At 44.6% G+C, this 16,477-nt stretch overlaps 1 pseudogene; it reads right to left on the bottom strand.

Moving 5' to 3' along the window:
• Window positions 1-12,798: 12,798 nt before the first annotated feature.
• Window positions 12,799-16,137, bottom strand: LOC114494904 (annotated as a pseudogene).
• Between the last annotated feature and the right edge of the window lie 340 nt (window positions 16,138-16,477).

Below are 16,477 nucleotides of genomic sequence, written 5' to 3'. Positions count from 1 at the left end.
TTCATAGATCAGTTACAATAGGTTGAATTATTGGCGGACTTTCCCATGCCTGTTCCTTACCCATAGCATATTAGATTATTGGCAAATTATGGTATCCCCCAAAAGAAGCTAATGGTCTCCAGAGGGTCCCAGATCTCCCATTGCCTTATACAGGAGCATATAATAAGGGTGGCATTAGAATGGTCAATTAGGATGAAGTCCAAGTGTTTTATAATAGTCTAAATTTCATGGAAAGGCTAGCTTGAAGCAGACCTCCCTGGTGTTTATTAATTAAGAAATAAAAAGAGTTTATTGTAGCTGAATTTCCTGTTTATCTCTTCTTACCTGTTTGTTTTGGAGATTAAAAGGTGGTAGGATTGTTAGATATCTGTATCTCAGGTTTATTGATTTGCATAATTCCAATGAAGTTGTATAAAATAATTTCTTGACCAGAGAATAAAATCCCCTCTAATGAAATAGCCCCTGAATGTCTAAAAGTTGTTGGAGTAACAGCCCCACCTTTACCTTGAATAGGAATATATATCAAGTAGAATTAGACAGGCAAAGAAATAAGAAAAGCTGGTTAACTATTATAAATTAAGCACGTAGAAACAGTTACCAGGGAGTTAGAGTCCATGGTACATAGAGAAATATTTTAGACAGAAAAGGTAAATAGGTAAGTTAGACATTACAAAGTCCTTATAATAAATTTCCTATAACCTCTATTCAATTTAGCGTATCCTTTTGCCCCATGACAAATTCTGAGAATTTTAATAAACAATAAGACATTCAAACTCTGTACGTACAGCTATTTCTAATTGTCTGATTTATGGCTCTCCTGGTTAAAATAATCTTTGTTTAATATAATTGAACCTATGGGAATTTTTGTATTTTTCCTGGTTACCTTTGTATTAATTTTTTTCTGCTTTACCTAATCGCAAATGTCAATCACTGCTAAAAATGAAAGTATAAAAACCTGCTTGTACTTGCAATAAATTGAACAGAGCATCACTGTCCTCTGAGGCATGTTGTCATCTGTCTCCCATTGCCGACACCTTACCCACCTTTCAGGAAACCCTGGACCTAGGTGCGGCTAGACCGCGGCAGGCTGGGCAACCTATTTTGCTGCTTTGTGGTTCTGTATGTGGGGGAATGGTCAGAGTGGGCCTTGCACCACTTTCTCTCACCTCCCACAAGTGGATTGTGCCCTTTCATGTGCTGATTCCCAGGTAGGTGGGCTTGTGTACATTGTAGGATCCCGTGAGCTTCTCCAATGGACTCTCCTGTGAGACTGGGAGTTTCTTCTGCCACCACAATCCCCAAAGATTTTATAGCCAGAGGTTTTGAGACTTTATTTCACCATGCTGGAACCCTGGGTTTCATGGTTTGTTTCACTCCCCAATTGTTCCTCCCAGCTTATCCTCACACGAATGTGGCACTGCCCAGTCTGCCAGTCACTGCCTTGTCATGTGTCCTCTCTGTCCCAGCTGCTAGTCTCTGCCTCTCCAACCAGTCTGGATGAATGTTTCTTCTTTAACTCCTTGGTTGTTGGACTTCCATACAGTTTGATTTCCTGGCAGTTCTGTTTTTGTTTGTTTGTTTGTTTGTTTGTTTTAACATTGGTTGTTATCTTTCTTTTGGTTGTGTGAGGAAATAAAGTGTATCTACCTTTGTCTCTATCTTGAGCGGTATCTGAGATAGTGTCTTTAAATTTCCAAAGGAATAAAACTGTCAACCAAAACTTCTATTTCTGGAAAAAATTATCCATCAAAAAGGAAAAACACATATAGCTTCAGATTTGCAAAATAAAAATAGTTCTGGAAAGAGAATGACATGCAATTTAAAAGGTATAAATTGTTAAGGTTAACAGTCAAGATGGCAGAGTAGGTAGATGTGGGGGAGCTTTGTCTGCAGAGCCCCCCGTCTGCCATGGATGAGAATAAGTCTATCAAGACATGATCTGCTTGGGGAGGAAAGGTGGCCAATCTCTCAAAGGAGAAGGACCAAGAGCCTTTTCCTCAATGGGCTTTTACTGAGTTCGTTTGCACAAGAATACAGGTAAAGCTCATTAATCATTGCCAGGCAGTAAGGATCAAACGATAGATAACAAAGAACTCTGAGGGCCTATTTTGAGTCAGGGTCAGATAGCTAAAGAGCTGTAAAACTTTGAGGAACAAACTTACTTCTTGTTTGGACCCTTATCATTTAATTGGGAGCATTCTAAACAAAGCAGGTTTCACAGCATTTTACATATTCTTTCTTAGGCCTGATCACCCAGGGAACCCGCCCTTTCCAGCACAGGGCTGCGCCACCCTCTGTCATTGTTTCAGGCTTAGGTGGAGCAAGGGAAGTAAGGCAGCCATGAGATTAGGAGGTTTCTTGCAGACAATGAGGACTCAGGTCTGTTAAAGGCGAGGGGCGAGGGTCCATCACCCGCTTTTGCTGTAGCTCCCAAGGTCTCCCACATGATCGTGCCTGTCTTAGGTTGTTCTCTCCTTGGGAAATCTTACCCATCATTGGCTAACTGACCAAGCACTGGGGACCAGTTATGGATGAAGTAAAAGGAGCAGAAGCGATGCTCCTGCCAGGGAGATAAACTTTTGTCTCCTTAGTGGCTTATGTCCAAGGTTGCTCCCTCAGCCTTAGCCTTGGTGGGGGTTACAGCTTCTGAAACCAGGCAGGGTGGTTCTCAACAGGTAGACACTGTGCTTTCCTCTTCCCATGACCACATCAAAATTACAACTGATTTCTCTTCAGAAATTACAACTAAATTAGAGAACAATCAACCTGAAAAACTACCTGAAGATTAGCTGAACAAAATCTCTATAATTAAAGATATAAAGAAGCCACATTGAAACTGGTACCGGAAGCAAAGATGTGAAATGGGCTGGCCCCACACCCAGGTGTGGTGGTTGATTATTGAGAAGGATATCTTAGCAGTAGAGGTTACCCAAGAAGAGCAAGGGGTCTGAGCCCCGCACCAGACTCCCCGGCCCAGAGTACCAGTGCCAGGAAGAGGACACCCCGCAACATCTGGCTGTAAAAATCAGTAAGGATTTTATCTATCTAGATGAGACAAAAGGCTGCTAGAAACCCAGGCATCCTCTTAAAGAGGTCACACAGTTTCACTCATAGGAACTCACCTGTACTCCAATGGAGGGACAGCAGCTCAGGAGGCATCAGAGACATACAGGGAGAAACTGAGTTATGCGGCTTCAGGGCTAGGGCTGAAAGAATGGCCAACATTGTCCCGGTGTTGAGCTTTTCCCACCACAAAGCCAGCAGGTGGGGCCATCTTGCCTGTGTAGAACTCCACCCTCATACAGCTACATCTGAATCTGCGTTTGTGTGGTCAACTCCACTGGCTGCACCCTGATGACTCCCTGAGGCCCTCCCACACCAACAAGCACACTGCTAGGGGCTCTTTTGGTGACAGGAAGTTGGTCCTGGCCCATGCTACAGCCTTTTTTAAAATGCTCTCAAGGTCTGCAGGCCCCAGGCAGGTAGTGGCTGGCCTCACTGTGCCCCATGCCTTTTGCTGAATGGCCCCAAACTCAGCACTGGTATCAAATCTGCATCTGCATTAACCAGGTGAATACCACTCATCCCACCTTGGTGGTTCCTAGATACAGAACCTCACACAACTCGCACATGCTGCCTGAGCCTTATAGGCAGCTGGCAGGTGGCAGTAGGCTTTGGAGTGCCCAGTGCCTTTTTTGAGCTGCTCTAGGCCCAGTACTGGTGATAGCCAGCCTCAATTACAGTGTGGCCTCTCCCACATGTGGGCCAGCACAGACAGCTATCAACCATGGATTTCTATGCAGCTTCTACCAAGTGGCCCAGCTTCAGACCACATTAGAGAACCACCTGACTAGTTCCACAAGTGGCACACCAAAAGGGTGGTCTTGGCAACCACTAGAACTCACGGGGAAAATCCAACTCCATGGGATCAACTCTCACAAAGTAGCTTGTGTGCTATGGTTGTGGCCAATTTTCACTCAGCAGTCAAACCGAGGGTCAGCTCCACCCACTGATGTGCCAACAGCAATCAAGGCTCAACTACAACAGGAGGGTACACACAACTCATACAAGGGATACTTCTACAGCAGCCAGCTCAGGTAATCAAAAAGACTGAGTCAGTGGGCCCCACCAAACACCTACAACATAAGGAGATCCTACCAAGACAGGGAGATGTAGCAGACCCACCTAACATACAGAAACAGATACACAGAGTCAGCCAAAATGGGAAAAACCAAAACAAAACAAGTGTCCCAAGTTAAAGAACAAAAGAAATCTCCAGAAAAGGAACTAAATAAAATGGAAGCAAGCAATTTATCAGATACAGAGTTCAAAATACTGGTGTGGCAGATGGAGACAGGATCCAGGCTCTTTGTGGTCATGAAGAAAGAGTTGAATGGACTACACAAGCAAAGATAAGTGAAGAAATGAAGCAAGAGAGATTTATTAAGCCCAAGATATGGGAGCGGCTATTTCTGACCAGAGAATGGACCCCTTCTATTGAAAAGTTAGAGGCTTTATAGAGTTTATACTTAAGCTTCTGCTCATGCTACTTCCTACCATCCTCCTTGATTGTTCATTCAGGGAGGAAACTGAACTGCTAATTTATTAATGAGGCAAAGGTGCAACTGAAGCTCTGGTGTGCAAGCATGGTTCCTTGTCAGGTGTCACAAGGCAATTCTCAGAAATTAGGATGCTGACTGATGACAGCTGTGGTGTCTCAGGACTTCCTTATTCCTGTTCCACCTCCTGCCTCACTGGTTATAAGGATGTCCAAAGCACTTAGTGAAAATATCAACAAAGAGAAAGTAAGCTTGAAATAGGACATAAAAACCATAGAAAAGAATCAGTCAGATTAAAGAATATAAAAACTGAAATGAAGAATACACTGGAAGAACTTAATTAGATAAAGCATAAAACTGAATCAGTAATTTGGAAGACAAGGTAGCAAAAGACACTTGATTGAAACAGAAAAAAAGAAGAAGAAGAAAAGAATCTTAAAAATGAGGGTTGTTTAAGGGACCTCTGGAACAGCATCAAGTGTAACAACATTTGTACCACAGGGATACCAGAAGAAGAAGAGAGAGAGCAAGGGGCTGTGAATCTATGAGAAGAAATAATGACTGAAAAATTTTACTATGGAAAATAAAATAGACATATAAGCACAGAAAGCACAGAGAGGCCCAAATAAGGTGAACCCAAAGAGGACCACACCATGACACATTATAATTAAAATGGAAAAGATTAAAGACAAAGAGAGAATCTTAAAAGCAGTAAGAAAAAGACAGTTTCCTACAGGGAGTTTCCACAAGACTGTCAAATGATTTCTCAATAAAAACTTTACAGACTAGAAGGGATTGTCACAAAATATTCAGTGGTGAAAAACAAGGACCTACAACCAAGACTACTCTACAAAAATAAGGCAATTATTTGAAAATAAAGGACAGATGGCCCTGGCTGGTGTGAATCAATGGATTGAGTACCAACCTGCAAACCAAAGGGTTGCTGGTTCAATCCCTGGTTGGTGCACATGTCTGGGTCGCAGGCCAGGTCCCCAGTAGGCAGTGTGCGAGAGGCAACCACACATTGATGTTTCTCTCTCTTTCTCCCTCCTTTCCCCTCTTTCTAAAAATAAATAAATAAAATCTTTAAAAAATAAAAATAAAGGACAGATAAAGAGCTTCCCAGACAAGAAAAAGCTAAAGGAGTTCATCACCAAACCAGTATTACAAGAAATGTTAAATGGTCTTCTTTAAGAAGAAAGGGGGGACATAAATATGAATAATAAAATGGCAATGACTACATATCTATAGATAATAATTTAAATATAAATGGATTGGTAATGGAAAAAATATAATAAAGATTACAGTTTAAATATTAGCCAGAAGAAAAAGACAAATGGATTAAATACTCCAATCAAAAGACATAGGGTAGCTGGCATGGCTCAACTGGGTGTCACCCCATGAAGCAAAAGGTCACTGGTTTGATTGCCAACCAGGGCACAGGCCTGGGTAGCAAGCCTGGTGTAGGAGGCAAATGATTGATGTTTTTCTTCCTCTCTTTCTATTTATCTTTCTCTCTAAATAAATAAATAAATAAATAAAGTCTTAAGGAAAAGACATAGGATAGCTAAATGGATAAGAAAACAAGACCCATGCATATGCTGCCTACAAAAGAACACTTCAGATTGAAAGACACACACAAACTGAAAATAAAGGTGTGGAAAAAGATATTTTGTGCAAATGGAAACAAATAAACAAAAAGCTGAGGTAGCAATACTTCTATTAGACAAAATAGACTTTAAAACAAAGGCTATAATAAGAAACAAAAGGACATTTTCTAATGACAAAGGGATCAACAAACAAGAGGCTATAACTGTTGTAAACATTTATGCACCCAACACAGGAGCACCTAAACATATAAAGAAAATATTGACAGACAAAAAGAGAGACATCGACAGTAATGCAGTGTTAGTAAGGTATTTTAACATGTCACTGTCATCAGTGGATAGATCTTCCATAAAAAATATCAACAATGAAATACCGACCTTAAATGACACCTTCACCCACATTCATTTAATTGACATTTTCAGAGCATTTTACCCCAAAGCAGAAGAATATACATTCCTTTCAAGTGCATGTGGAACATTTTCCAGGATAGACCATATGTTAGAGCAAGAAACAAGTCTCCATGTATATAAGAAGATTGAAATCATATTAACTATATTTTCTCACCACAAACACATGGAGGCTAAATACATGCTACTAAACAATGAATGAGCTAACAGTGAGACCAAGGAAGAAATCAGAAAATACCTTGAAACAACTGACAATGAAAACACAATGACTCAAAATCTATGGGACACAGCAAAAGCAGTCCTAAAAGAGAAATTTATAGCTGTATAGGCCTACCTCAAAAAAAATGAGAAAAATATTAAATAAACAATCTAACTTTACATCCAAAGGAATTAAAACAACAATAAACAAAACCCAAAGTGAGTAGATAGAAGAAAATAATAAACATCAGAATGGAAAGAAAACCTAAATAGAGTCTAAAAAACACTATAAATGATCAATAAAACCAAGAGCTCATCCTCTGAAAAGATAAACAACATTGATAAACCTTTACCAGACTCATCAAGAAAGAAAGAGCAACAACCCAAATAAATAAAATCAGAAAAAAGAGCATAAGTGACAACACCACAGAAATACAAAGAATCATAAGAAAATACTACAATTATATGTCAACAATTTAAATAATCTGAAAAGCTGATAGATTCCTGGAAAGATACAATCATCCAAGACTAAATAATTATGAAACAGAAAATCTAACCAGATTGATTACTGCCAATAAAATTGACACAGTAATCAAAAAACCCCAACAAACAAAAGTCCTGAACCATCTGGCTTCTCAAGTGAATTTTACCTAACATTCAAAGAATTTACACTTATCCTTCTCAACTATTCCAAAAATATCAAGAGGAGGGTAGACTCCCAAGATTTTGTGGGACCACAATTACCCTGATTCCAAAATCAGATAAAGATACTAAAAAGAAAGAAAAATTTGAGCCAATATTCCTGGTCAACATTAATGTAAAAATCCTCAATAAAATATTAGGAAGCCAAATTCAACAATATATTAAAAAGATCATACACCATGATCAAGTGGGATTTATTCCTGAGATGCAAGTTCGGTTCAACATACACAAATCAATTAACATGATATACCCCATAAACAAAATGAAGAATAAAAATCTTGATATGATCATACCAAGAAATAAAACACTTAACAAAAATCTTTCAAGAGTAGGTTGCAGAAAGGATGAAAGTTAAAGAAAAAATACCATATAAACATTGATGAAAAACCACATGGAGAACCCTGTATAGAAACTGCAGAATCTTCTTAGACATAGAACAGATTTAGACAGGTTATAACATCTTTAATATAGTTAGTTTGCTCTGATGTGATCCTTGAGACAACATAATCCCACATATTTGACATAGTGGTGAGCAATAAGTATGTGTTGAATGAAGGAATAAACTGCCCAGTAATTGAAGTATTGTTCACATTCCTATTTTAAAGATAAGGAGCAGCATCTTGGACAAGTAAGGGAACATATGTTCAGTTAGGCACCTGGACTTCAGACTCAGGAACACATGCCCTGGCTTAAGAGGATCAGAACTCTACTCAGATAATACCACTCACGATACACGTTAGATACGCTAATTACCAGAAGTGAATCTGACACGTTCCAGAATACACCACATGAAAGGTGAGGAAGGAGTAAGTGAATACAGAGATGTGGGAAAACTGATTTGTTTTAAAGATGGATACAAGTTTTAAGGACAAAAGAATTGAGGGAAAGAGACCTTATTTGGAACAAAGTAAAAGGTGAGCTCACAAGTCCAGGTGTGAGAATGCCAGACCTCATCCTGCCTGAGCTCCAGACTCACCCCAAGTGAGCAGAACTCCTGGCCTGGCCACACCTCCGTGGGTCTCAACCCAGGGAGATTGTTGGCCCTAGGAGATATTTGAGATGTCCAGGTCATTTTGGATGTCATACTTGGGGAGGGAGGTAAGCAGGGAGCTCCTGGCATCTAGCCAGCAGAGGCCAGGAACACCGTTTGACACCCCACAGGGAGCAGCTCCCACAGCAAGGACTGCTGGCCCAGAATGCTGGTGGTGCTGATGTTGAGACCCCTGTCTATCGGTAAGTGCTGCAATGTTCTTGTGTTTCACAGATGAAGAAACTGAGGCAGCAGGAGGTAAAGTTCTAGTAAGACCAGAGGGGTGAGTTCAGTCCAGGCCTCCTGGCTGCGGATTTGGTGCCCTTTCCCCCCAAATCAGTGGACTGGGAAGCCCACCAAGAAGCCTGGAGCTCAGCTCGTGGCACCACCTGGTGCTGGCACTGGGCTTGTAGCTTCGCAAGTTCTGGGGAAGAAGGTTAAAAAAAAAAATGACCAACAAAAATTAGAAAGGCTTACAATACCAAGTACTGGTGAAGACAAGGAGTGATGGGAAGCCATCTGCTGTTGGTGAGAGAAGTACAAATTAGCACAACCACTTTATGAAGTAATATAGCATTATCTAGTAAAGCTGAAGACATATAACTTACTAGCCACCCATGTGGTTTTCATGTACATTTGTCTAATGGCTAGTAAAGATTAGCAGCCTTTCACAAAAGAAAAAGGAAGAAAGAAATCAACAGATATGAATTAATCAGACATACTCCCTTGTCAGGCTCCCAGATCTCAGGCCTTGACTTAAGCTCAGGAAAAATAATGTCCCACCTAGGTTCTCACTCTTACCCTACTTTTCCAACCCTTGCTGGTCTCCCCACACAACTCCACCATCATCACCTGCCCCTGCTTCCAACCCCCATCATGCAAGGGAGTGAAAATATCCCAGAACTGAAGGACAAGATCCAGGAGTGGACACCCAATGTCCTTCTCACTGTGCCCTGACCCCTCTCCTGATAGGGTGGGAGGCCTCCCTGAGGGGTAAGGGCCCCTTGCCCCCTTGCTCCCCCAGGCCTGGGAGTGATCTCCTCCACACATGTCCTTCTCTCCTCAGTTCTCAGCCCTGCTCACCTGCACAAGCACCACTCACCAGAACCACTGTCTGCTTTACAGGCCTTGCTCAGCTATAGGCCCTGACCTCCTCCTGAAGACCCTGTGGCGGCCAGGTTTTCCTACACCTGCTGGTTATCAGAGCTTCCCGATGGGCTTCCCAGTTAGGAAATTACACTCAAGGATGGATCTTAAGGAACTTATGCTGTATGAAAAAGCCAGTCTTCAAAGGTTCCATACATATTGCATGATTCCATTTATTTAACATTGTCCAAATGACAAAATTATAAAGCTGGAGGACAAATTATAGTTTGCCAGGATTGGGGGTGGCTATCCCTATAAATGGGCAGCATGTGCATCCTCATCATGAAGCTGTTCTGTGTCTTGACTGTGTTGGTGGTCCCATCATCAACACATGAAATAAGATTGCACAGAACAAAACACACACATGTGCCAATAAAGCCAGCGAGTAGGATGAATTGTACCTGGATCTGTGATGCTGTACTAAAGTTAGGCAAGTTGTTACTATTAGGGTAAATGAGGTAAAGTATGTACAGAATTTCTGTGTTATTTCTAAAAAGTACCTGTGAATCTATAATTGTTTCAAAAAATTCTTTATCTCAAAATTTGAAGTGGCCATAAGATTTGAATAGACACTTTACTCAAGGAGATATACACATAATAAGCATCCAAAAAGATGATCACATCATAGTCATTAGGGAAATGTGAATTAAAACCATGAAATCCCATTTACACCCACCAGAATGGCTGGAACAACAAAGAGAGACAGAAACAAGTGTTGCCGAGTACATGGAGAAGTTGGGACCCTCACACCTTGCTGGTGAACACATAAAATAAAACAGTCATTCTGGCAAGGATTTGTCAGACTCCTAAAGATTTAACATAAGCATATCAGAGAACACAGCAATTCCACCTTGATATCTACCCAAGAGAAATGAAAGCATACGTCCACGCAAAATCCTGTACATGGAGCTTCATAGTGGCATTATTGTTTATAGGCAAAAATACAGGAAAAAATCCAAATGTACATGAACTAAGGCAGGGAGCAAACCGAACATGGCATCTCTGTGCATCGAGACACCATTTGCCAATGAATGGAGAGGAACTATGTATGCACTTTACAATGTGAAGGAACCTCGGAAACATTAAACCAGAAGCAAAATAAGAGTGCCTATTGCATAGTTCCATTCACATGAAGTGTTCACAAAAGGCAAATCTAGGGAGACACATAACAAATTAGTGTTTGTGTGGGGCTGGAGTGGGCAGAGGCTGAGGAACTCTGTGAGGTGCTGGAAGGTTCTCATACTGGATTGTGGAGATGATCTGTGAGGCACTAAAAATTACACTGGGAGAATTTTGTGGTGCATAAGTCATACCTCCACAAAGCTGCTAACAAAAGGAAAGAGAAGATGCAGGGGAGAAGTGATGGCCAAAGGAAGGTCTCAGGGACACAGACAACAGAACAAGTAAATTAAGAACAAAGGAGCCCTGGCTGGTGTGGCTCAGTGAATTGAATGCCAGTCTGTGAATCAAAAGGTTGCCTGTTTGTTTCCCAGTCAGAGCACATGCCTGGGCTGCAGGCCAGGTCCCTGGTTGGGGGCACATGAGAGGCAACCATACATTGATATTTCTCTTCCTCCCTTCCCTCTCTAAAAATAAGTAAATAAAATATTTTTTTAAATAAAAAAGACAATAGGAGAGTGACCCTGGGCCCTTGAGAACAAGCCAACCAGTGCCAAGTGGGCTGTCAGCTTCACTGAGCACTGTGACTTTTCTGATGTCCACTCCCCTGTAAAACACACAGGGGAGGTGCATTTATCCTGGTTAACAGGTGGTGAAAGGGGACTTACCTCTCTAAGGTCACACTCAGGTGGTGCAGACACAGAAAGGCCTGGATCTCCTGATGCCTCACTTAGTCCCTGTGCCAGGCTCACCCTCCCCCCAACCCCATGAGGTACAGCATTGCTTTATTAGTTACTGAAGAACAAATCTTCTATCTCCCTTTTTCCTCTTCTTTCAAGCAATCAAGTTGTGGGGGCAAAAATAATTTTTTTGTCGCCCCTCACTGCAAAGTCCCTCACACTAACCACTGTTGGAAATGGGAATTAACAGGAAAGGCTGCACAAGGGCACAGAATGCTGACCAGGTGCCTCTGTGAATGCTCCTGGGACATTGCCCCATGAGGTGAGGGACGACAGCAGGACTGAAGGTCCACAGAGAATGGATAGGGTCCCTAAAATGGTCAGGGCATATCTGCTGTCCCAGGTTCTCTGAAGGGAAGCATGAGAATCCACTATGGGCAGCCTAAAAGGAGTAACTCAGCAGGTCCCAGAATCTGGTTCTCCCAGGGAGAATCTGGGGTCCACGTAATGGAGAGAAAACCAATATCTCTGCCCCCATGCGTACTTCATGGACAGAAGGCTACTCATTGGGTGTGACACTGTACTTGGACATCATGGGGCATTGTCATGTGTACGTACGGTGGCAAGAGAAATGAGGGGAAACAAGGAGAAAGGGAGGCAGACAGGAGTAGCCCAGGTACATTTCATCACACTCCACATTCCTATCTCCTATGTCCTAATTACTCCCAGGAGATCCCAGACTCCCATCATTTGATTCCCTGGACCCCAAGTTCACTTCGGGCATCGCCAATAAATGCATCCTCTGCAACACAGTCCATCAAGATAAGCCCTGTTGAGCCTGGGAAGAGAGCATTGAGATCAGAGCACAGGTGGGAGCCACTAGCCCTCCCCACTGTCAACTGAGCACCCTTTGTTCCTGTAGCATGGAGGCTCAGAATGGAAATCCAAGATCCTTGGCTCAGGCTTTGGCCATGTGCACAGTTAAGTGACATTTGTAGAGTTATTGCCGCCAGTTCCTCTCATATGTGCTCCAAACTGCATGTCCTGTTACACTAAGGGAGCAGGGGGAAGCTTATACCTGTGCAGAAGGAGGAGAGAAGCATCTCCACACCTCAGCACAGCCCCTCCCAACACTTCCCACTGCCAAGGAATCTTACCTGGGCTCTTCTTGCACAACAACGGGCACAAACAATAATAATACAACAGCAGCAACACCCAGAATGGTTGGCATCCACTGAATGCACAGGGGCCTTTCCTGAGAATGACTGGGGCACCCCAGAGCCACAGGCCTGCTCTCCCCTCCCCTGCCCTGGCCTTTTGCCCTACCAGGGTCCAAAACCCCTCCAGGCTCATCCGGGTTCACCCGGGGGCACAGGGTGTGCATTGTGATTCACACTGTGGTCCATGTAGCATGGGACCCTCTGCTCCTCTTCTTAGAGAAACCTACGGACACCCAGATCTGGTAGGGCCTAGTCCCATCAGGCAGGATTCCTCCTAGAATGCTGGGGCCCTGGCTCTGGGGTTCTTCAGGCCAGTGACATGTTCTGGGAAGAGAAGCTGAAAGCCCAGCATGTCAGGGTAACTGTGCCTTCCAAGGCCTGACTGAGGGTCACGTTCACAGCTGGGAGTTCTGGGGAGGACATGGCAGAGCCAGTGAGGCTTGGGGCCAAACCCTTCTCCTTCTAAGGAGATGGGAAAACAGAGTGCTCCTTCCACCATCCCAGCTCTGGCTGACCCCTCACTGGCCCCCACCTTCCCTGAGTCTGTTCTGTATCCTGGAGCCCAGTTCTTATAGACTGGAAGGAGGGTGGGCAGGGACAGAGCCTCACTCTCCTGGATCCTTGTGTTGATGCTGAGGAGGGGGTGTGAAAGGTAGAATCTGGGGGTGGCCTTCTGTGACAGGCTGGGAGCCCGGGGGGCTAGTCCCCAGGCTAAGGGCTTCCTCTGCTGCCTGACACCCTTCTTCCCTAGGTCAAAGTTCTGTCTGTCAGAGGGCCCACTGTATCCCTGGATTATTGTCACTGGGACAGTTCAGTTCCCTCCCCACCCACCTGTCTATCCAGTGGCATTCACAGGACAGGCCAATTACAATACAACATGCCAACAGAACATGTATGCATCCCCCAGCACAGGAAGGGTTTGCTGGGGCAGAGTGGGGGGACCTCAGGGATCTGCAGAAGAGAAAGGCCCCTGCCCAGGGTTACACCTGTTCTCTGTGAAGCCCAACCTGGATTCCAGATATCTGCGCACTCTTCCATAAAGCCCTCCCTGCACATGGCCCAGGCACCCCTGCTGTGAGAGCCATCTGTGTCCCAGGACATCTTGGATTCCATAGCCAAGGTCTGAGCCGAGGACCAGGCACTGTCCATCCACATTTTTGGTGACAGGAGAGGAAGGGCTGCCATTGCAGCAGAAATGCCTGCAGCCCCTGCACTGTTGTCTTGCTTGATGTCCCAGACTCAAATCTGGACGGAATGTAAGCCTGACCCACCCCCAGCAGTGACTTCTCCAGTCTCTGTGCTCCTCTGCCATTCCTGGCCAAGTGAAGAACTGCAGCCAGAGGGCACACTCTGCTCTCTCCTTGTCTTCCTGTGCTGGCTGTGTGAGAGTCACCTCTGTGCTGAAATCCACAGACTCCCACCACTCACCCCCACTCCAGGCATATCCTGTGGAAACAGACAGACCCTGCTCTCTGCTCCAAACTGTCCTGGAACCACCTCACGTCACTCTTGCCCCATCCCATTATCACATCTTTTCTGGTGCTACAGGGCCTTGATTCCTGCCTGAGTCATCCTGAGGTCCTCCTTTTCTGTCTAGTCCTTGGTTCCTGTGTCCCAGGTTTTAGCTCCCAGGACTGCATCTGCCCACTGCCCCAAGGGCTCTGCCCAGCTTTTCTCACAGCCACAGTGCAGGAAGGGACAGCCATCCACGTGTCTCTCAGCCCAAACTCTCAATTGCACAGATCCATCCTGGGACCCCCTGAGGTTTTAGTGAAGATGGGATCCTGGCCAAGGAGGAAAGCACAGATAAAACTGCTTCCTGGAAATAACCGCACACCACAGTTTAACATGCAAGTTCTGCTGTCCTGGTCCTCTTGCAGATGCAGGAAATGCACATGTATGAGGGTCAAGGATGAGGATTTCCAATGCAGGACAGTAGGAGAGGGAAAAGGATGCGGGGACTGAGGAACTGGAGATGGGGGAGATGGTCACATGTAGAAGAGGTGCCATTAGAGGGAGCTCTGGCTCCCTGAAGGGACAGGTAGGAGGTCAAGGGAGAGGCTGGCCAGCAGGGGCAAGAAGGTCATAGTGAATGGAGTCTTGCCCCAGGGGGTGGAGGGGATGTGAAGGGTCCAAGATGGGAGGGATCCATGGTCAGAGTGGCTGTGGCGTAAAGGAGGATTAAGGGGAGAGGGATGTGATGGGCTGCTGCCTGTGGCAAAGGCTCATCATGGATGAGGTGCGGACAGGGAGGGTGTGGCAGTGAGGTGAGGGTTCTGAGGGGCTGGGTTGTGGCCCCAAGGGAGTTTAGGGTAGGCAGGTACCCCTGGGAAGGTGGAGGTGTGAACCTGGGCCCAGAGTGGAAAAGGCATGGTGAGGCCCCAGGTGAGGATGTAGATGAACCTGCCGGTGTCCCTGGGGAGAGGCAGGTGACAGAGGTCTCAAGGAGTCAGTGCAGTGTGCCCAGGGACAGTTTAGAGTTAGCAAGGAGAGGGGTTGTTAAGAAAAAATAGAACTTAAATGCCCACAGCAGGCGGGCAAGATGCACAGCCTGGGGAAAGACCTACATAGGTGGGAGTGGTTCAGGGTGGGGTGGAGGCAGGTCATACCCCCAGAGAGGACTGGGGTTGGACACCAGCACAGGGGTGGTGCTGGGAGCAGGCCTGCTGTAGGGAAAGGCCAGCACTGACCAAGTAACATAAACAAGGATTTGAATACTTGGTGTAGGAAGTGAGAGGCCACTGGGTCAAGGAACCAACTGGTGAGAAGGGAGGGGAGGCCAAAGAAGCACTGGACCAAGGACAGTTTGCATGTCAGTGTGCAAATGGAAAGTCAGTGTCCTAACCTGGCATCTAGGAACCTCCTACCTTGACACTACATATATTGGTGTCATCTCTACCTATGCCTTTATTTCAAGAGATGGGACATGAAATCATCAGATTAGCCCACTGCAAAGACTCTGTCCCCTGGAACTTAAAGGACTCTGTATTAGGGAGGAGGCTGACACTGGGGGAGCCAGGGACTCCGGGTCTACTGATCACTCCTACACAAAGAGATACTGAAAAGTGGTGCAGGACAGTCTATTTCCTCCAGGGACCAGGCAGGGAAGTCAAAGCCATGAAGGATGTGTGTCCAATTCAATCAAAGAAATGCCATTACCTGAAAACCTCTGTGTCACACTTGCAAACCCACAAATGCCCTAATAGAACATCAGAAAACCAAAATACCAGCTCAGGTGAGATCACTGAAGTTGTCTGAGAGGCTCTGGGAGACCTGCAGGTAGAAAGGACAACTCTATTTAGGGCTGCAGCCCACCAGCCCCTCTGCCTTAGGACCCCAGGAAGGACCCTTTCTCTTCTTCAGGGCACAGTGAGGACATTTCTGGGGAGAAATATAGAATTGACTTGGGTTCCTGATGTTTTATACTTACTTGATGACTTTGCAGATGTTGAGTTCATTTTTGAACATGTTGGAATTAATTTGCTTTCATTCTAACTGTAGAACTGGGAAGTGTTTCTGAAGTAGTAGACAAGGACTGACCCTGAGCTTTTGCCTACCTCATGGTTCAGGCAATAATTCTAAGAGATTTTGAGCCAAGAAAATTCCAGGTAATTGGAATTTATGGCCAGGTAAACAGTAAACTCTCCATTTCTGCACATGTTTTAGATATTCCAGCTTGCCTAGCAATGTCCTAGCTTTACCCCAGTATAACCTTTTAAAATGTATCTTGCCTTTGAGTAAGCCACCTGGAATCAACTGTGGAATTAAGGTCAGTTAAGTACAGGTATGGTTCTCCCTTGAATTACTG

This window comes from Phyllostomus discolor, chromosome 4 (genome assembly GCF_004126475.2).
Source record: "Phyllostomus discolor isolate MPI-MPIP mPhyDis1 chromosome 4, mPhyDis1.pri.v3, whole genome shotgun sequence".
Taxonomy (NCBI): domain Eukaryota; kingdom Metazoa; phylum Chordata; class Mammalia; order Chiroptera; family Phyllostomidae; genus Phyllostomus; species Phyllostomus discolor.
This window is presented reverse-complemented; position numbering and strand designations above follow the sequence as displayed.